The sequence below is a fragment of the Hetaerina americana genome, unplaced genomic scaffold (genome assembly GCF_022747635.1).
Source record: "Hetaerina americana unplaced genomic scaffold, ioHetAmer1.1.p SCAF_1, whole genome shotgun sequence".
Classification (NCBI taxonomy): Eukaryota; Metazoa; Arthropoda; class Insecta; order Odonata; family Calopterygidae; genus Hetaerina; species Hetaerina americana.
The window spans coordinates 71,298,407-71,320,645 of NW_027286069.1; the positions used below are offsets into that span (position 1 = coordinate 71,298,407).

Here is a 22,239-nt window from a genome sequence, read left to right on the forward strand (position 1 = left end):
TTTTGACTGCAACCATTGAGTCATTGAATTACATTTTCGTGTCAGCCGGACACCGGATAGTAACGCTACTTATGCTGTTTTAAGCGAGGCGAGTCTTCAGCCCAGCAGACGCAAATATGGGCACATCGCATTTTACGCATCACACCAGGCTAGTAGCATACAACTGAATAATAAGTACAATGTTGCACTCACATTGAGAGATTTCGCGTGTCAATATCAATACTTAGGCCTTACTCGGCTGTTAAACGGCAATGGAAACTGAAAACTTTCATTGCTTTTTCGTTTTTACTTAGTAATTGAAATGTACGTATAAGCACTACGATGCCGTAATCGCCTCTGCAAAAGATGAGGCGACATGTGTTCGTGTTTATCCGACAAACATGGTTTGAAATATGAATGCATTGTATCGATACTTGGCAGAAGAATCATGGTCGTCACTACTTATTCGTACTTACATCGCTATTCCCTACATAAAACTAACGGCGCTGGACAACACGAAATATTTGTATTCACGAAATACTCAGAAGTCTTTGTAAAAGGCGTGTAGTAATGTTCGTGGGACATCATCCATTAAAAAAGAAGATAAGTGCTGCAGAAGATAGGCTTTTGTTTTATTGCTGTAGTGCTTCCTCCCGTTCTTATATGGTCACGAAGTTTGAGAGCGAAAACCTTGACCTCGAAAGATGCTGCAGGAATAAAATTATTCACTTCGTGGATGTCATGTTAGCAGCATGTGGGATTGGGCAAACGAAAAATGGTGGGAATCCTTCACTTTTTTAGTCATACCTTTCTACTGTTCGCATTACAAATTGCAGCTTCTACAAATCTATACCACACATATATATTTAATACGGATTTTTTAGCCCTCCCCGGGTTCGGCTTACTGTGATTGTCTTTAATGGAAAGTATATGCAATTGTCAGGAACGGAATTTGTGGATCGGTGTAAGTGAATTCCCGTCGCCCTGTTCTCGTTTAAAAAATAATCTTTCAGGGTCTTCTATGAAATGAATGAAATATAAAATATTATATTTTAGATTCTATTCATTTCTTCATTCCATCATGAAAATGGAAAAAAGTAGGATGGTTGGTCTTAATATTGACTAAAATATTTCACTGACTAGTTCAATTTTAAAGATAATATTTGACAAGTATTACTTATTGGTATACATATTAGAATTATATATAGTTAATTACATTGATGTTTTGTATTTACGTCCTTTATTTACTTTACGACATCCTACTCTACATCAGGTCCCTCCTCATCTCTGAGCACTTCCTTCCTCCCTTCATCCCGTCTAACATCCCTTTCCCTTTCCTACCCTCCCTACCCTAAGTCTTCCGGCCAGATTCCTTCCTCATAAATACTACGAATCAGCCCATATAGCCTCTTCCTCCCAAACTTTCCTAAACATTTCAATAGTTCCGCGGGAATGTTATCCACCCCACGGCCTTATTTAGTTTCATCTCCCTTAATGCCCTTTTTATCTCTTCGTCTAGTATGCCTGGACCTAAGCTGTCTTCCTCTACGTCATATTCTTTTTCAATGTCTAATTTTGTTGGTCGAAGTTATTTACTTTATAGTTCTTCTATATACTCCTTCCATCTCTCTTGGATCTTTCCTGTGTCAACTATTACCTTACCCGCCTTATCTCTAACTGTTAGCATCCCTTTCTTACTTCCCGATAACGATTTAACTTTGCTGTACAGCGCACCGATTTCACCCTTCCTCTGCAGACTTTCCATATCCTCGCACTGCGTCTTCCACCATGCTTCTTTTGCTTTATTTGTTGCCCGTCTCAATTATTGTTTAATTCTTTGTACTTTATTTTGCCTAACTCTGTATTTACATTCTTCCATTTTCTCCGCTCATCCATCCTTGTAATCATCTCATCCGTGGTCCATGGTTTCCTAGTCCTTTTAGCGTTAACCATTCCAATAGTGTCTTTTGCGGCTTAGGGCAATCCTTTCTTGATACTTTCCCATTTTTCTTCGATAGTACTTAGCTCTTTGCCATCCTCCATGATTTCCTCTACCGCCTATTTGTATTCCTTCCTTTTCAAACCATTTAATGCTTCTACATTCCATTTTCTAACTCGCCGCCCCTGCCTTACCCTTTTGAAACGGACGCTACATTTCATAACAACTAAATTGTGGTCAGAGTCCGCATCCGCTCCCGGGAAGCTGTGCGAATTTATCACACTGTTCCTAAACCTGTGTCTAACCAGGATATAATCTAGCTGATACCTTTCTGAGTCACCTGGCATTTTCCATGTATACCTGCGTCTTTTGTGGTGTCTAAACCAAGTGTTGGTGATGACTAACCCCTGTCTCCTGCAGAACTCAACTGCTTTCTCCCCGCGGTCATTCCTCGTGCCTAAACCGTAGTCCTTCCTTCGCCTACCATCGCATTCCAATCCCCCATCACTATCAAATGTTTCCCTGCAGGAACACACGCGATTATGTCCTCTAACTGAACGTACATACTATCTACCTCTTCTTCCTTATAGTTGCTCGGTGGCATGTATACCTGAATAATAACCAAGTTCGTCGGTTCTGCTTTTATCTCTACTGGTAATAATCTATCCGTTACCTGCGCTATGTTGTCTACGCTTCTTCCTACCTCTTCATTTAAAACTGTGGCGACCCCTCGTTGGCTCTCGTCCCCGCCGCTGTATATTATTCTATACTGATCACTCCAGTAATCCCCGCTGTATATATATATATATATATATATGTATATATCATATATTGAATGTATGTATATATATATATATATATATATATATATATATATATACACACACACACACATACTCGATTGTGCCTGTATTAACCAAACATACCAGTTTTTCATTTCTGAATGCTGTAGGTATTTTTTTCCTTATTGGCGGGTAGCCTAAGTTTATTTTTTATCTGAGAATAGTGGTTGCCCTAATTCATGAATTGAATGAACATGTATTATCTGGAATGAAAATGAAACCATTGCATTTTATAAAAGCCTAGATTTCATTGGGTCGATGCTTTTTCTCTCTCCTATGGGTCACATTTACTTTCAATGTTGACACAGTTATGATTTTCTCCCTACTGCGAAGTTTCACGCAAATTACTTTGAAGCAATTTCCTGTAATTCAAATTAAGTAGTTCTTTTATTTATCTTTCCGTGAATCTACACCTGAACAAATGTTACTCAAACAAATGTACGCATCGCGTGCTAAAAAAATAAAAGAAGATTCATTTCCTAAGAACATTTCTTTTCCACAGCAATACTCAGAATGCGAATTATTGCGACGCATTTTAAGAAAAGAGATGTGCTTGGAAGTTACATATTTATAACCCGCCACCTGACGCTTGAAACTTAAAAGCAGCTGTGTTTCACCATAGCATGGCGCCCCACACACCAATTTCAGCAGCGGCGAAGAAAAATGTCAGCGAGGGGAATCGTTTGCCTTCCTGAAATGGAAATTTTGAGAAGGAGAGGGAGGAATTGTGATGACGTGAGGTAGTGACACCGAGGACATAGGCATATACATAAGTAACGGGCAGGCAGACTGGTAGGGCTCTGAATCTGAGAATTTTAAAAAAAATCCTAAACAAAAAAACCGCTCACGCACGTCAGAAGGTCATGAATTGCTTTCTCGCATCGCATAGCTTTAACTTTGATGTTTATGGAAGTCCCCTCACGACGCAACAGCTTGGCCACTCCCTTGACGCAAAAGGTATTAAGTACAAAATATTGCTGCCACGTCACAAGGGGTTGCGCAAAATTACTTTTCTAAAATAACTTTTACAAATTAACTACAGCATGGGTTACTTGAATAATAAAATGTTTCCCCACTAGTTTCGACAAAATACGGTGTTTCTATATAGTAGTGAATCGATATGCTCTATGTCCATATTATCCAATCCATACATCCATTTCTCTGTTTTTGGTACAGTAGCCTTCGTATCTGTTGTTATTAAAACTCACTTAGGCATTTATTGCCAGGACAGTTTTTCACTCGTATTCTAGAGCCTAATCGTTATAACTTATGAATAAAACTTTATGATTCCTATTGATTTTATAATATTCTATTTCTTCTATAACTGTATAGCTCTCTATCTTACTCACTCATTAATTTTCGCCCAACATTCATTCTCATGTTGTAAATGAATTACTCAGCTGAAATATCCCCGAAATAGATAATATTTCATTATTGGATTTAATTTTTTTCTCATATTTAAAAGCATATGATAATAGCAACATATAGATGCCACAGGAAAGGTATTGATATCGTCTGGGATTGTTTTACTTGATTTTTAAAAATTCAAAGCAATAGAGAATCCGCAACATAGTAGCTTACGCAAAAACCGTGACATTAACGATTAAGTATAAACGGCCTTTTTTGGTAGGTTTCATGATCGACTGCGAATAAGTAATTTAATATCCAACAACCACTGAATATAAAATTATAGCAGGCGCATCTGGTCTCGAAAAGGTTCCACCCGAGCATTATGAAGGCTCCCGCACCATTCATGAATTCCGTTGGATCACGTCAACGCTACTCTCTCACCAACTGTTAAGTTCACAATTGAAATTAATGAAATAAATTACATTTTATCCAATATTTAAAATCATTTTTAATATAAAATCCCCAGAGCTTTCCGTAATTTTTTCCAGGGTCGCAATGGTAGGAATTCTTAAAATTTGTAGCTATACCGAAATATTTTTCTCCTCAAAAAAATAATCAGAGTTCGGATTTCTTTAATAACACTGAACCCGAATGTTGACGATGAAAACGAACCCTGTACTGAACCCCGCCCACCTCCCCCCCAATCATGGGGCGGCTGTGGCATCAGAAGACGCTGCCAAGGCGGCAAGAACTGGTTGAAGCCCCGCGAGAGAGAAGAAAAATGACATTAGTGGAGCCATGTCGGATGAATCAGATAACGAAAGAACGGAGTTTGATTAATGAATTTATTTGATTAGGTCGTTGATGCATTATAATTTTTACTCATTTCACCGTGGAACAGTCATCTACCAGTTACAGTTTTGGCATCAAAGGCCATTGAAAGTAATTTCTGAAATCATTTGGATGAAAAAGTATTCTCAAGTCGTTCATCATTATGCAGTTAAAATGAAACTTCAAACAGAAAATCAGTTCACGGAAGAGCATTCGCCATGCCAAGATGTTGGGTTTCGTACAGCTTCTCGTCTGTCCTTTAATTAATGCCGTTTTTCGCCTGATTCTCAAAACTGTGATCATTACAATGACTAGATTATGCTGTCCCCTGAGCTGTCCTCCGATAACCTCATGGCCAAAATATTCTGTATTTATAGTTTCAAAGGACAGATACCATCTACTTTGTTCCAAGTATTTTTACTCCCAGGTTAAATAACTCGATTACTACTCCATTCTAGGGCACGCATTTACACTACCGTGCAGATGAAGGCCTGCAAATCGCTCTCGTACCAGGTGCATTTAGCTGTAGAGAAAGTTAGTTTAAGTACTGAGACGGCTGAGCTTACTCAGCTCAATTGAATTTCAACCCTGTGGATAAAAAAATATGGCATTCATCCCCGGGACTTGATTCCATCCTCCGCTCCCCATGTTTCGATGCCTATTGTGTTGTATATATGATTAACCAGGGTCGGTGAGCTATTGTAAAGCATAAATCCACCGAAAATTAATAATTGTTCAACAACAGATCTAGATAGGATTTAGCTAATCCTCCCCTCCACTCCCGAGTACATTCGAATTCAGGGCAGTTGATTATTAGAGCGGAAAATGCAAACAAAAAAGCACCATAACCAGTCTAGTGCTTTCCGTTAGGGTATCAGTGGAATTTACATTTACAATAGGTTCTTCCATACTGCAGATGGATTGTGCAACATTACAAGAATTACTTTCAATAAAATTGGTTGTGAAGAAGCTTAAACGAAAAGTGACTATTGCAGGAGAAGCAGTTGCCCACCCCTCCATGTGATACCTTTCGTTAAAATCAAGTCAGTTTGATAATGGAATTTTAATTTTGACAAACTCTGAGTGCAGTTATTCTTTCTTTCATAGCACCCAAAATCTAAAACGGGGGCGGCCAACGTGTCGTATGAGGACCACGGCGGTCATTAATGTGGCATAACCATGTCCTCTACCTCCTCGCGTAAGGCTTTTGTGTCGCGTGTTTGACTTCACGAAAACTGAATCAACACATGTAAGATTGCTAGCTGAATAATAATTCTCCACCTCTTCAGTTTCAACATGTGCTAGTTCAAAGATACCTCTTTTTTTTCTTACCTCATCGAATTTTCCGCAGTCATTTTAGCTGTTTGACTACAAATTACTTTTAAAAATTTAGATTCATTATACTAAGCTTAACTGCATTAATAAATATAGCTCCTTTAATTCAAAGTCATCGTCTTTGAGTGAAGGTTGTGGTATAAAGTTTAGGAGGGAAGAAACGAAAAAATACAACTCCATGATAACGATAAAGTCAACTTAAATCGGTGCGTTTCACAAATTTGCAAGTGTTTGTCTGGATTCTGGGTATGAAAGGTCAGACTTAGAGTTCGCTAAATTAGACTTCGCGAACTCGAAGAGAAAAAAAAATCCTATCAAGTTTCCTTGACAAAGAAGATAAAGTAGATTCGGATGAGGAAATACATGGCTGAAGAAAGGTGTACCGGTGGAGATAAAATGGGTGGGCCCTTAAGTGCTCAGGTGGAGATGGCATCATAAAGTGATACAGGAAATGGCACGGATCATTTTAAGGAGCAGCGGGAATTTGAATAGAGAGAGAGCTGAGGCTGGAAGAGAGAAATACGCGTAGCTATGAATAAAATAAAAGGGAGACAGTTCCCTTGTCAGGTTTGCACGCAGTGACTTCATACAAAATACCTGTTATGGAGACCTATTATTGGTATAAGAGGTTGTTTCCATCATATTGAAATGTACACATTTCGTAGTCTACCTTTGAAGGTAGGTTTTGAATAGACACTTCTACATTTATTAGCTTCACCCAAAAAAAACAAGTGTTAGAATGGGGTTCACCTCTTTAGGAAGTGTTTTAGAGGATAGTGGGCAGAGTAGTAGGGGCATAAAAAAAGAAGAATTTCGTCAGGTAATGATGATTTTACTGAGAGGCAAGAGTTAATGGCAATATCTCATGTCAAGAGAATCTAGTGAATTATTTAATAAGGGACGAAGTTATTGCTCGGAAACCTTTTCCTTGAGGAAAGAGGAAAAGAGTGAATTGGAGCCCATTGATATTTGGGTATGGAGTAGAATGAAAAAGTAAAATGAGCAAAGGAAACAAGCGATAAAGTACGAGGCATAGTATGGGAAGAGAAACGGATATTGAGAGAACTTTGAATAAATATTTTGGATGAATGTAAGGGAGGAAGAATGTATTTAGAACTAAGGAATGAGGTATTGTAATATGGAGTATGGGATTCAAGAATATTTTGTGTCATATTAGTTAGGACTTCAGAAAACAGTAGTTTGTAGTGTCAAGATGACAAACCTACCCTTATCAGGTATAATACCAATTTCAAAATGTGTAATGCTTCAAAGAAGTGATAGTTATACGAGGGTCATCCGGAAAGTAGTACCCGTTCGTGAAATAAAGACACAAAAGTAAATATTAACAAACATAAAAAATTTTATTTGAAAGAGGATACTTTAAACTACTTCTCAACATAATCTCCAAGCAAATTAAGGCATTTGTCATAACGTGTGACAAGTTTCTGTATTCCTGCTGCATAGTCCTTCGCCGCCAGCTCATTGAGATACGCGAGGGACCCATCTTGCACAAATTTTTGCATAATGCAGATGGTGTTTAACAATTTCATGAACAATTGTTCGAGAAACATTGGGAAAATGCTCACAGATGTCATCAATTGTGACGCGCCGATCGTTCCTCACGAATTCGTCAACTGAGCTCACCAGTTGGTCTGTAATGACAGACGGTCTCTCCGAACGCTCATCGTCGTGTGTGTTCCCCCTCCCCATGTTGAAGTTGCGACACCACCGCCGAACAGACGACTCGTCCATTACATTGTCTCCATACACCTCCTTTAATTGGCGATGAATATCACATGGGCGAACGTTTCTTGCATTGAGGAATTTAATCACTGCCCTCACTTCACAACTGGCGGCGTTCTCAATTTTTTTAAACATTGTAAACAATCACAGAAACAACACAGGCAATGCTAGCGTCACGCAACTTGGCTCAGAGAAGGCATACAAGCCACTGAAGCTATCTGACCTCGTCCAGCGGCTACTCGCATCGTCAGCACTTCATGCGGCACGAACGGGTACTACTTTCCGGATGACCCTCGTAGTAATACCTCTTTCGACTGCTTGATGAACTCCTTATCGTTTAATTCGTTTTGTTTTGCCTTTAATTCATGGAAAGTGATTTTTCTGTGAAGATATACTTATACAAGGCAGGATACACGAATACGCTTTCAATGCGCGAACATTATACTTAGTAAACCTCAAGTTTAATGACCCAGAGGTTGGTGATGGTATCGTGGCTTAGTTTCAACGAGAGAAGAAACTCTAAATTGGTATAGATTCCAAACTTCCTTATCGAACTCTCTTAAAACCCATGCACCTACCGTGTGTTGAGAATAACATCAAGGATTTTAATGACGACGACATGACTTTCCTCCAATTAGAAGGCTAGAAGGGAACCTCGACGGAAAATTTAATTTCTCCAGAGTTTCCAATTCTGATGGTATGACAAAGAGAGAGAAAATAAAAGAGATGGATCCAAGGAATACGAAAGCGCAACAAAAATACAGTGCGTCCTCACTTTCAACTTAGAATGCACCATCTGTAGATTTTTATTAAGATATAAAACAAAGGAAGACGGAGAGAGAGCGAGAAAGAGGGCAGAGTGCGAGAAAGAAACAAGGTGTTAAAGAGGAAAAGAGGAGGGTATATTGTAAGTGAGAAAAAGAGAGGGAAAATATGTTGGGGAAGGTACGAAGAGATAGCGAGAGGAGGTGGGAGGGGAGAGATGGAGAACAAGAAGAAGAGGGATTAAATAGGGAGTGTTAGAGATACGTGAGAAGGAAGGAGGGAAAGAAGAGGATGAGAGGGAAGAGAGAGAAGGCGAAAGAAATGGAGGGAGAGAGGGAAAGTGAAGAAGAAAAAGGGTAGGAATAAAGCAACATTTATTTACATTTTTCGAATGAAAGTTGATAAAAATGTGCCATTATCCTCTTGAGGCATCATTATCCCCCCGAGCATTGGAAACTTATATTAACTTCACTTTCATGGAGGTAGTCATCAGTAGTTTTGATTTTGGGAATAAAATTAGAATTAATCTTAATTAACTAATGAGATGAATAAAACAACAGCAAATAACAAATGTTAATATAAAGCTATACAAGCTTCAAATTATGAACAAGATCGTCAAAGTTCCCCTTAAATACAACGGTGAATTCTGGTACAACCTTAGAAGTGGATTTCCTCAATTTTCAATCTAAATCACGGAATGGTTTGTGAAAAATCTGTATGTTGGTTTGGGATGTGATGGTTACGGATATACCCTTCATTAGATTGTGCAAAGATTCTTTGAAAGAGTAGTCAGTATATCAGGTTTGTATAAAAGGTATCGAGAAAAGTTTCGGAAAAATATATTTATTCCAGATAATGCTGCATTGCCTAAAAATTCTTCAAAGTACATTCATGGGCGTCGACACACTTTTGCCAGTGGATATTCCGCGATCCGAAGGTTCCCTGGTTTGCGGATTCCGGAAAGTCCATAAGGATCCGCGGGCAAGCTTCTTTGACGGTACTTAGGGTATCATGGTTGTGTCCTTTAAGGGAGGATTTCGCTTTAGGGAATAGGAAATATTCAGCTGGTACCAATTCAGGATTGTAAGAGGTTAGGGAATCGTCAAGATGTCGTTGCAGACGGTCTTCGCAAGCAGTTTGTGACATGCTTTTATCCTTGAATATTTGAACAATCATGCCCAACATCTCCGTACCCGTTATCCCCAGTCCAACACAAAATTTGATGGCCTACCGCTGTTCAATCGTACGCTGTATTTTTCGCTTGCACCGAGTAACTCAACAGGGGCCCACTAAAAGCACAAACTAGCCTGAACGATCGCTTGCAAGCAATTGGCTTTTAGTGCAAGTTGAAGGTCAGAGACCGTTGAGCCTGTGCGGTGTGACGCACAGTCACGTCATGAAAAAATTGTTCTCGTAACTTTTTATACAAACCTTGTATACCACGCCTCTGCTCTTTATGTTTTATGATTGACGTGATTGAGACATTCACATTGATGCATTTGTGAAATTAAAATGGAAACATTAAAATATTTCCATTTTAATTTCACAAAGCTAGGAGTGATATGTTTGAAACAAGGAAGATAAATCTTCTGAAAGCATTATTCTCTTTAACATTTTAAATAGAATTCACCATTGAAATCATTGTATAGATACAACTGTAATCTATTCTTAGGAAAACTAGTCATGATGATTTTTCTCTCGTTATTGCTGTGATGAGATGAACCTTTTTCTCTTAGCAGGATTTTTAAACCGAAAGTTTATTACCAAATAAATGTATGCGTTTATCCCAAGCTAGAAAGTGCACCTTATCCACACTCCAAGAGTTTTTTTATCGATTCTCTAATTTCTTTTCCAGGTACATTTCTTTTACTTAAACCCTCGAAATAAATCTTCTATATCCCTATTGTTAGGAACCATTGACAATTGAAATGTTTTTATTCTCATAATTTTCAAGGTAGTTGTGTTAATATATACTTGCATTTTTACTACACGTAGAACTTTTGTACGGTATAATTCCGAGACAGCAATACTCTTATTTGAAAATCATTCGCATACACGTGATATGCATAATGTTATTTCATCCTCCTATCCATATGGAGTCATATTGGAAGGGTTTAGGTGACAAAATTTCGAAGTTTAATGAGGACACCACCAAATCACCGGAGGTATTCCCTTTCTCGTTCAATTCCTTTAATCTACATGGCGCCATCGTTAACGACCCTTCTGCTCCTCCCCACAGAATCTTCCTTGCCTCTCCAATTCCTTATGTCGTTGATAGCCACCCGGAATTGCGAAAACTGTCATTTCTCGCCCGCTTACATCTACCACCTAACCATCACGTGCAACTGTTCACAATCATATTTTCATATTCGCAAAATTCAAGAGCCACAAAATGTTTTAAGGTGGAGGAAATCTATTTAAAACTCGCCTTGTTAACTCACAGCGGGAAATGTCCCGTTCGTGCCGCGGCGAACGAGAATGTTGTAAAATTTCAAAAAACACACAAATGAAATCCGCGGTTGCCAAATTACCTTCGAGGTGGCTTCAAAACATGATGCGGGTCTTAATCGAAGTAGTCGCGGTGGAATCAGGACGAAATAAAGTTGTCACTTGCCCATCGACTGGTGAGTGAGTGCAATTATTTCGCACTGTCCTTCCCTTAATTTGAACGATCGGTGTATCGCAACACCAAGTCCGCGGGGTAGGAAGTACTCGAACCCGGGATCCAATTACCTGGAGGACTCGCAGCTGCTTGGTATAGGGAAGACGTCTTATTTTTCCAAGGTTAACAGTGTCCGTTCCAATTAACAGTGGGAAAACAGAGTTTTCTCACGAGTAGCAGTACCTCGGAGACTCGACCAAGAGCAGAGGAGCTTAAGTATTTTTCTTGTATTTTTTCAGCTGCTAGATGAGTACAGACTCTTTCGGATACGTGCCTTCAACGGGGAAGAGATGCTAGAGGCGAATTGGCAAGAGAATAAAATCTTAAGGTATGTTTATATAGAGTTTCCATTACCCATTCTAGTTTCCAGTACTCATGAAAATACATGAATGATTATTTATGGTAAAGAGTGTAATCCATATTTCAAGTTACATTGGCATATCATCTGTTGACTCATCATCAGGCGCGTTAATGACCGTTTGCTATAACTCTGAAGCCTTAACGGGCGAATCAAGTTGCAGAATTAAACAATTGCCCAGGGAAAATTTGCCAAGTTTGTTTTATTGGATAATTTGAAAATTTTCCCTTCTGCAAGGCGACGCCAGATACCAACATATTGTAACCGAAATGTTTGTCCACGTTCAAGCGTTTCCCATCGTCAAAATTGTATCCTGGACATTTTCACCTTCGCTGTGTAAATCTAAAAGCGAGAACTCAATGACCATGAACTACGACATGAATCAATGCAAACGAGGCCGTGTTAAAAAACATTCACTCGTAGAACAAACGGAATTCCGAGAGGAATTAATGAAAAGTTGAGGCCTCCTGCGCTGAAACGCGATGAATGTGACCTCTCCTGGAGAGAATTTGCGAGAATCTGTGAAAGAGGAAAATCTACCGTCAATGTTGAAGTTTGCGAGGATTTCAGGTAATTACTGAATGACGACGGAAGTGGCAGAGGACTTCCGTAGAATGCCTCCAAACCAATATTATATGGGCCGCAGATGAACTTCAATTTTGATAGAATGAGCGGGGTAGATACTTTGATTAGAATAAGAAATGAATGATGGGAAGACAGAGATGAAGGAAGGCAGGTGCCTCGATAGAGGAGCTCACAGTACATTTTGAAGACTGATGTATTTGTTATGAGCTCATAAATAAGTGTTGACTAAATGATTAGATGAAAGAAAACTAGATGCTGGCGAAATGAATGCTCCCTTTCCATTGTCCCCCACAAACTTGTTCTTCACTCACCGTTCGGCATTCATCCGTTGTTACCCGAGGAAAAAAATCTCCTCCCGAGAGAGCATAGAGCCTTGCACGCAAATATACATGCGTCCACAAGGGTGGCATAACGGATTTTCCATTCTGTGCCGTGTGAGAGGGACGGCTGGTTGGATGATGGGAGAAATGGGTTCGGAGGAGAGCGAGGGCTGTGGACGGCATATTGAAATACGTTCCCAATCTCGCATTCTCCGTCGTTAAAAATTGAAAACACCGAGATAGCGTCCGTCCACCGGTTTTACGGGGGCTGCGTTTAGGGGCACAAATGTGCCTTCTCACCTGTGCTCACCTGCACTTCTCTCACGACGAGAGCAAAGGGCATTTTCGTTTCTCCTCTTCGACTTGTTTTTATTCCTTCCATGTCGCCGGAGAGTGTGGTCGGTCCTCGCCGATCCGGAATACGAAGTGTTCCGGGACCGATTCGAGTATGTCGGCGGAGGCGGCCCGTCGGCATTCCGTTTGGCGTGAAGCCATCTGCGGGTTCTACAGTCTCCCGCGGTGGAATTTAATAATTGAAAGTGGATTAGCAGGTGTCCGGGAGCGGTTTGAAAACGGGTCCCTTTTGGTTGCGCTCCGGACCTTTCGCGACTCCGCGCCGTTCCCCGCCCGTAGTGCGGAGCTCGTGTTTTCTCTCCCGAGGGTCTAGTAGAGAGGCTTTGGTGCTCAATTCTGAGCCGTCGAACGCCTATGGATGTTTGAGAGTGGGCACAGAATTTCAGCGAAACGGAAAATTGAGTCCTACTAGGAGCAAGTGCTATTTTTACACCGAATAGTTTTCGTCATCTTGTCCTTGTTGTCTTGTTCATCATTGTGTCCTCCGTTCCTCTTTCAATACCTCTCTCCCAACTCTTTTCTTTTATCAGGAATACGTTTCCGTGAAAATTCCTTAAAACCTCCTTTAAAATGAAAGATAATCTACTTTCAACCGTTAAGGAAGAGTTAACAAGAAAACTTGCAAGATGAAAAGTTTTAACGATGCTAATAGCTAGAGGGGGCAGCGGATGAAACCTGTTCACTGACAAGGAGGAAAAGGAAACCGTATCTTTTGAAACCATGGTTACGGGTCATCGACAAAGAGAGGTGTTAATATCATTAAGGCTTAATTTACTGTGTGGCAAAAAAGTGCTCTAATTTTTCACATTTAATTTCTGAAACCTTTAACGAACAGGTAACATGGTTCTCAATGGTGATATTTGATATACCTTTCATGTATTTATGAGATATGGTGTGTGAGTGCTTTACGCAAGTTCCCAAATTGTATTCCAAAGCAGATCTGCACTTTCATTCCCCTTAACAATACAATATTGTTCTAATTCATTATGCGTTAATTTAATAATCCCAAACTTCACTCTCCTCCCATTATCCACGCTCAGCAATTGTTGTAGCCATCTTATATGCCTAGATTCACAATTGTATTCTTCCGGAAACACACTTGTTCGATAAGATAGAACGGGAATTTTGGCAGGTGTGTATTAAACTACAGAAAATATTGAAGTGTCATAACAAAACGTCGTTTCGTCGTTGTAATGTTTCAATGAGTATTAAAAAAACTCGTACGCATACAATGGATAACATTTGAAACTTTAATTTCAAAGTATTAAGGATTTTTACAATCAGTATGTATGGCAAAACGATGTCTCAACGTAGCGTTTTCGAACAAATTCATTATTGATAAACTCCCGCTAGTCAGCTAATCAACTATCATGTGAATTTTTTCTTGCCCTGCACCTGTGGTAAAAAAGCTCCTTAGTCAGATATGACCCTAGCTAGCCATGAAGGAATTGTCGTTTCAGTTCATGAAGCCTTGTTTTACGGAACACTCCAGGATTTTCGGACAACTCCAGGCGAATTTGTTTAGCTGGATGGCAGTTTCGCCGACATTCGACTAAGCATCTTCAGATATGAAATTTTGCCTTTATTCGCGTGTATTTGGGTACTTAGTAGTTATTATTTTCTAAGTTTCATATTAACATGATGGCCATTCAGTCGGTAAATTCGGGGAAAAGTCTGTAGTTGCTTAATTTCCTCAAGCATTCTTATAAACTATGGGATAAGGAGAGAATTGATTTTTAGATCGGGAATTCTTTATACGATTAGGGCGTATGATGTAGGAATCGGAAATGCCCATTGAGAATGACACTCCCTTTAGCTGTGAAGTCATTGCGTTTTTAGGTCATTGCACATTAAGGAATGACAATCTGTTTCCGTTATATCAGTGGCTCGCTTAGTGATGTGGGATGACCCACGTAATACAGCACCTCAAGTAACAAATCAGATTCGAAGCACTCGCTTGGAAAATCACGTCATGTTCATCAGAAATATCTGGAAAACATAAGAGATGAGAAATAAATTAAATGAGATGTAAAGCATTAACATGAGATATAAATAAAATAAGCAGAAAAAAAGATCAGCTTTTTAGATTTCATCAAGCCTTTACGATACGACCACTTTTATCACATATTCTGAATACGTCACATATGTAATAAAACCGGTCGTATCGCAAAAAGGTTGGGCGAAACCTAAAAAGTTATCCTATTCCTCAAGATATAATTTCACAAAATTGCTGAGAGCCTAATACCAGTGAAAATGCTCCTCGTTAGTTTGGATAAATAGGTCTTTTCCGAATGTTATTACAAATGTTCCAATCAGAAGCTGCATAATTTTCATCTTGGGCATACACTTCAACTTTAAAACTGATGAAGAACCATTAGCATATGTAATACATGTTACTGAAAGATATATACGGTATGAAGCTACCCTCATACCCTGTGTGAAGGAGACTTCATAAAATATTTTAAACGTTCTGTATGCATTGGAATACTTAAAAAAGTCAAATAATTTGAATAACAGGCTCTCGATTAAGTTTCAATAGCGTAAATTGTATAATTAGTTATAATAGAGTCAATGTGCCTTTTTCTACGATAGAAACCCCTGAATTACTGCAAATATCTCAAAATTATTTGAGTTGGCCGCGAGCGCTGGAGGCCCCCAGGGGCAACACGACCTTTGTGCTCGAATAAGCAGCGATTATTTGTAGCTGTTGCCATGTTTTAATAATTAATGAAATCTGTCTTATATATTGATTCAAACGTACCAAAATTATATTATAAATAGGTATTCTTTATATTTTAGTAGAAACACTGCTCTAACCGTTATATTGAGTATTGTGATAGTGTTTTTGAACTCCTTTTATTTTGCTCAAAGGTATTCACTATGCATGCAAAAAGATGTTTTATTGATATAAATAAGGCTATTTTTTAAATAAAATCCTTCCAGTAAAATCAATTTCGGAACATCCCTGTTGCATCTGGATAAATCGAACCGCTTTCATTTTTCCCAGAAGTTTGTTTCTAACTCTTGTGTAAGATTCGACAGCGTAATAGGCATCAATTGAAGGAATTCTTTGAAATGCGTAGCAAATAATAGAATATTTTCACTCGCTCAAGAGGCTTGGTTATTAAATCAGGAAGACTGGTTTTCTAGAACAACGAGTGAAAATTTTTATAATTACGCGATTCATGAAGTCAACATTTCAACATTGCGAAATCCTTTAGACGAAAAGGTGTGGAACTCCCCACGAATCTTATAGTGCGAATGAAATATCTAAATCGGACTTTAATTTGTTGGCAACTATAAAATTCAATTTAAATTTGCAGTATCGTATTCACCATCTCCTATCTTCCTTTCGGTGGACCGGAATGACTGAATCTTTGTCTTTCTGGTGTGGATGCGTGTAGAGTATTGCATGACTCAAACGTTTCTTGCGTCGTCGCGGCAATCATCTCCAGGAGCAAACTCATTCAATCGCTATGATATTTGACGATTGACCATTCACCCAGTATATGACCATAAATGATTGTACCCCAGCTCTATTATATGGATAAACGGTCGCTTTCATCAATTCGACCAGAGGAAAATTGCCTTCGAATCTGTAGCATACAATTTTCATGCAGCCAGTGCCATGCGAATCGCCCTCGATCCCTATGATTCCTAAAGTAAGTATCTCACCGCATCTGTTGCACCGTGAATCATTGTTTTAATTGGTATGATCCATTTTTCCAAGAGCAAAATAGCTTGGGAGAATAAATAAAATCATTCATTATGAAACAAAAATTCGCCACCTAGTCAAAGAGAATATAAAATTATATTCTAAAACTCGTATTAATATTTGCCCCAATTATTTGATCAACTAGTAACCTCTTCCAAATAAAAATCTCTTTCTTGGGTCTTGAAACAGTGGGCATGTAATTGCAAGAAGAAGAAACAGCTTTATATTTTTTAACTTAGTGTAGCTCGTTACATTTCGGCTCCCTTTCAATCATTAAGTTTGCATGGAATTATTACCTTCTCTGCCGAAGAAAATTCTGAATTGACCAAACAATTACGCTCTGAAGTTAACATATGGTATGCCTCCTTGCCTATTAAAGTAAATAAGATGTTCGCATGCAAAGATAATAAGTTTGGAGTAAACCCTGAGGTTCGAAGAGAGAGCACATCCCTAATGGACATTTAAAATTTCTGCAAGCCATTTTTAAAGCTACGAAACTCTTGTGTGGGCAAATGCAGAGCCTAAGGCAGAGAACAAGACCCAAACCCTTTAACTCTCTCCACAATATGAATTTGATTTTCATTTCGACAAATCATCTTTCCTTTTGTTCTTTAGGATGGCGTGAAATTAATTTTTAACGTCTTTATTCCATTCGTAATACCTACTCGTCGTACGAGTAGGTATTAAATCGTCGGTTGGTAAATCGGATTGAATTTTGAAAAGAAGTCTTTAAAAGCCACAAAATAGATGAAGTTTGGGTCACAGTGCAAACTCGCTCACTCAGCTGCTCTTATCCTGCCTTGTCATTCGGAATGACGAACCTGCATTAGTGTCAGTCGTGCGGTTCTAACTCATGTCATTCCGTCAATACCACAGCCACCTAGCATTGTGCCGGCGTCACCGAGAAACACGGTAAGAGAACCGGACTGATACCTGCTACTTATATATCCTCTTCCGCAGCGTGATGCTAAAGGTTGATTCATTCAGCAAATGTTTACGGTGTCTTTACTAACTTTGAGTATTTCACATTAATAAATGCTTCACATTAACAGTTATGTTGGGTCCTGTTGTGCTTTACAAGTTATTAACGCCCGATTAAACCGACGGTAAATTTTAAAAAATATTTTTGACATGAGTACCTTTATTATTCTTTTCCGATAATTTAAAGTGAAAATAGAAATATTTAGGAATATGAATCATAAAAAAGTCACACTTATAAAGTCAAAAGTCAGTAGATACATCACATTAAAATGGGGACATTTTTGAATTCGAGAAATGAGTATATGAATAGAACAAAACACTTGTTTTCACACCGATATCTTTTCCCTTCGTTATTCAGGATTGTCAGAAGCTATTTCTTATTATCTCGGGAAAAATGCGCGAAAAACGCTTCGACCCCATGCTCAATTTGATATTGATGGTTTATAAAAACGAGTTATATATAATCTTTTAGGAATGGATTCATATCTTTCCATTGCCAATGTAGGTTTCTAATGACATTGTTTTTGCGTACAGTAGGTTGTGGCGCGTCAAATCAAAATCGCAATCTAAAATTTGCTTTTTCTATGAAGCGTCACTTCTAGAATGAGAAATTCTAGCTATATGCCAAAAGTTGAAAAGTAGAAGTGATTTAATGGAGTTGGCGTACTGAGTTTTCTTCCAGTTAGTTTCTCTAAGTTAGGTTCCCTTATGGCGAGTCCTTTCTCTCTACTCTTGCGACCCTATTTTGATGTAAGAATTTACGAATACGTATCAGTGTAATTTTTGTTCTCTCTGAGATTGATTCGTGGATAATGAACCATGGATGTGAGGCGCCTTATTAGCGGAATGGAATCTTATCGTTCACATTGAGATTAATCGCCTAATCATTCGCCATTGTATGTCTCTTCGAGGCACTTATTGGATGGAAGATTGAATTTATGAATGTGAATATATTTCTCCGTTCTCTCTTACATAAATTATCGGTCAATTAGAATACGATAAATGGTATCTTATTTCCAAAATGCAATTACCTTTCAATCGTGTACCTGATTATTTCAAAATATGCTCTTCGCCTTGGGTAGTTTCACAAGTTTTTCATAATAAAAAATTCGGTTAATGCAACTTTTTCCGAGCTGTTTCGGAAAGACGCTTCCAATTATCTTTCAATTCAACTCAACCTCCACAAACATTTCATAACCATGAAGATGGGTTTAATGTCAGCTCTTTGAATAGAGAAATAGAAAAAGGTAGCTTAATGATGTTCTGAAACAAGTTTTACATGCTGATACAGTTTCTATCATTCGCTAATAAATTGCCATTTTCACACTAATAAACATTTACTAATACAAAAGAGCAATTACTATTCATACAGGCGTAAGAAGACTAAGTCGAAGATAAGTAACACCTAACAAAAATGGGAGACATAACGCAATTTTTTTCACACGAGTGAATTAATAATTCGGTAAAACGTGAAAAAAATCTTGGAGACAAAAAATATGTGCAGACAATAATATTTCCTCAAAAAACAGAAAGAAAAATACGACTCGTTGCTGACTCCGGCTGATAAATCTTCCGCGTCGGTTTTATCACATAGGCACACACAACCACACACAAATACAATTGAATTTTCTCACTCGCCTACCTTGATTAAGGGAGGACCGCTTTCTTTTTTTTCCGCTGCCTCCTATCCTAGCTGTCTCTCGGAGTCGAAATAAATCGCAACATTTGCGGCGTCGACCCACACTCCCTCACGTGGAAAAAAAACACGAAAGAGATTCCCTCGTTTTCTCTCCTCCTTGTCTTCTTCCTCCCACTTCTCTTTTTCACGCAGCTCGCGGGGAAGAGGCCGGAAGCCAAATAGCGGCGGCACCGGACTTGGTCGTCTCCTACGCGGCTCGAGCGAGTGACGGCGAGCGCGCCTGCCCTCCTGTACACCACGTGAAGCGTGCGGGGAATGGTCTGAACTCCACGGCGAGCAGACCACGACTGAAACGACCTCCCTTGCTCCCACCGCCGCCCCGTCCCCCTCCATTCCGCTTCCTCCCCCTATCTGACACCCACTCGCGCCGCCTGCGCGCCCCCTGAGAGAGAGGAGCCCTCCGGCGCCCTCTCCACAATCCCTCCCGACGAGGGAGCGGGGGACCGACAGCCACTCTTCCCTCCTCTTCTCTCTCTCTTTCTCTCTCCCCCACGTACTTTTCCTCCTCTTCGTCGTCTTCCTCCTTTTCCCCTTCTCTTCTCCTCTTTCCACCCTCTGTCTCTTGGGCCCAACCCGTTCGATCCGTCCTCACTTCTCGAGAAATACCCTTCACCTCCCTTCATCCCTTCGTGTCTTCTCTGCCCGTTCAGCGATTCGGACGTACAAAATCACTCTGGCGATCGCTCGTTCTCTCCTCGCCAAATGCCTCGACATTATTCCCCTCCAGAACGTTTCATCCCCCCATCGCTGGTTCGCTGTCTCTTCCCATTCCTGTTCTATCCACCATCTCTATGTACCATTTACATACATATATATACCTGTATGTATGTATAGTTATTTCTCCCCCACCTTTGAATTTCAAGGTAAGCGATTCCATTAGGTTGCTCAAAGTCCTCGATGATTCCCAGAAAATTTGATCGAAAATAAAAATAAAACTTCAAACACAGTAATCAACCCGAAGGTCGGTTTGTTAGGTAATGGTAGAGTTCACCCAGTACTAAGCTCGAGGGCGTGTGAAATTCACACATCAAGGTAGGTGGGCCAGTTCCTTTTCCTGTGCCGGTTACGGTTGCCCAGGAAGATCTGGTACTCGCAAAATCACATAGCCAGGGTGGAGCTACATGTGCCCAGAGAGGTTTGTCCGGGGATCGAACCCGGGCCCTCTCGTCAGTAGTCCAACGCTCTTCCCCTGGTCTACCGCCACCCTTACTATTGATAGAAAATAATAACATTAATAATGGTCTAGCCAAAATAGCGCCAAGAACATTGTATCATCCAATTTCTAAAAGAATACCTCGCCACTTCGACCACGCTTTACTAAGTTTACCAGTAACGAATGGCGAATGACACATGTTCAAGTTTACCATCTCTTTTTTGGCCCTGGTCCGTACCAATTTCCTCTTTATCAGTCAAGTGCGTCACACAGATGAGTAAGTTGGTAGAAAGAGCATTTTTGTTTGGTGTGTGTTAAAACAAAAAAACACCACCTAAATAAAACACGATTGTTTTGTTTCAGGTGAAAATGTGCGTTGCTTACATGCAAACAAAAATCATATTACTTGTTTTTCCCTTCACTGGTGGCCGTTTACACTTTACATTTCATGAAAATGACATCGCTGCCCTAGCTGTTCTTTAAAATTGACATATGAATGTGTAAAACACTACCTCTTTCTGTTTAAACGTTCTGTAATGAATATATGAAACTACTATATATTTCCAGCTATGATGTTGACATTAGTTTTGATCAGACGTCGATTCAAAGTAAAAATACTCCATTTTTTTTTCGACGTTATGAGAAAGCCAATTCATGCTGCTAGCCTGCATGTTTTCATGCTATAAGTATCATTTTTAGTGGTAAGGGATTGAAAATGAGAATTACTTTCAATTCTTTTTGACTTAAATTTGGGGCCAATGTTGAAATATTTCCTATTTTTACTAGTATAAGTTTCGTATTCACCTCAAACTTGGGAACTAGATTTCAATCTACTCCAAATATTTCTCACCCGGGATACCATTATTTTACAAAACCTAATTTTCCATTCAAAATACCTGCTTCAAAAGCCTGTATTTTTGTAGGTTAGCCTTAATTATTATTTATCCAAGTAAATTATTATACAAAGCTAGTAAGCATACGTGCAATATGCTTATGCTGCATACAGTACTTTGTATACATCGTAATATTGAACAAGCACACGAAACGATCACATGCAGAGTAATGTAATCACAAAGGATATGATTGATATTTAATGATAGGGTGGATTTCACAGCTGTGGAGATTGGATCAAGTGAGCTGTGATCTGAGGGAGTTTAAATAATGAGTCTGACACCTTATTAAGTATCAGCTGAGCTCTGTGAAAACATTGTTTGTCTAAATGTCAAGTTCGATTAGTTGACCTATTGCATTCTACCCAATGAGTAAATTTCCGACGCATAATAAGTTGCAATTTTCTAGTAAGTATGGTTATGCTGACCAAAGAGAAAATTACATTGACGCCTCACAAGTCATCCAAACCTTTACGGGAACTTGCAACCATCGAATTCTTAATTCGCTTTGCTCAAGGTCCTTCAGGTCTTTTCAACAAGTCGAAAACCGCACACTGTTATGAAAAATAAGTCTTGAGCGACAGGTGGGCAACAAACCGTTTAAGTGCTACCCGAGTGCAACCTGGATCAGGTTTATCTCTAAGTATGATGTGCATATTCTTCACCCTATGCCTCTCAGACCGATTTGGAAATTCACTCAACATTGACTGAAATTCATTGGCTGAATAACAAACTAAA

General features: G+C 39.3%; 1 long non-coding RNA gene across 1 annotated transcript in view; it reads right to left on the reverse strand.

The window, feature by feature from the left end:
* Positions 1–19,725, reverse strand: part of LOC139692934 (uncharacterized) — a 296,031-nt gene extending 276,306 nt beyond the window's left edge. The window contains exon 1 of the long non-coding RNA XR_011701811.1: positions 19,402–19,725. This is a non-coding gene — a long non-coding RNA (uncharacterized lncRNA). The remainder of the gene's footprint in view (positions 1–19,401) is intronic.
* Positions 19,726–22,239: the final 2,514 nt, after the last annotated feature.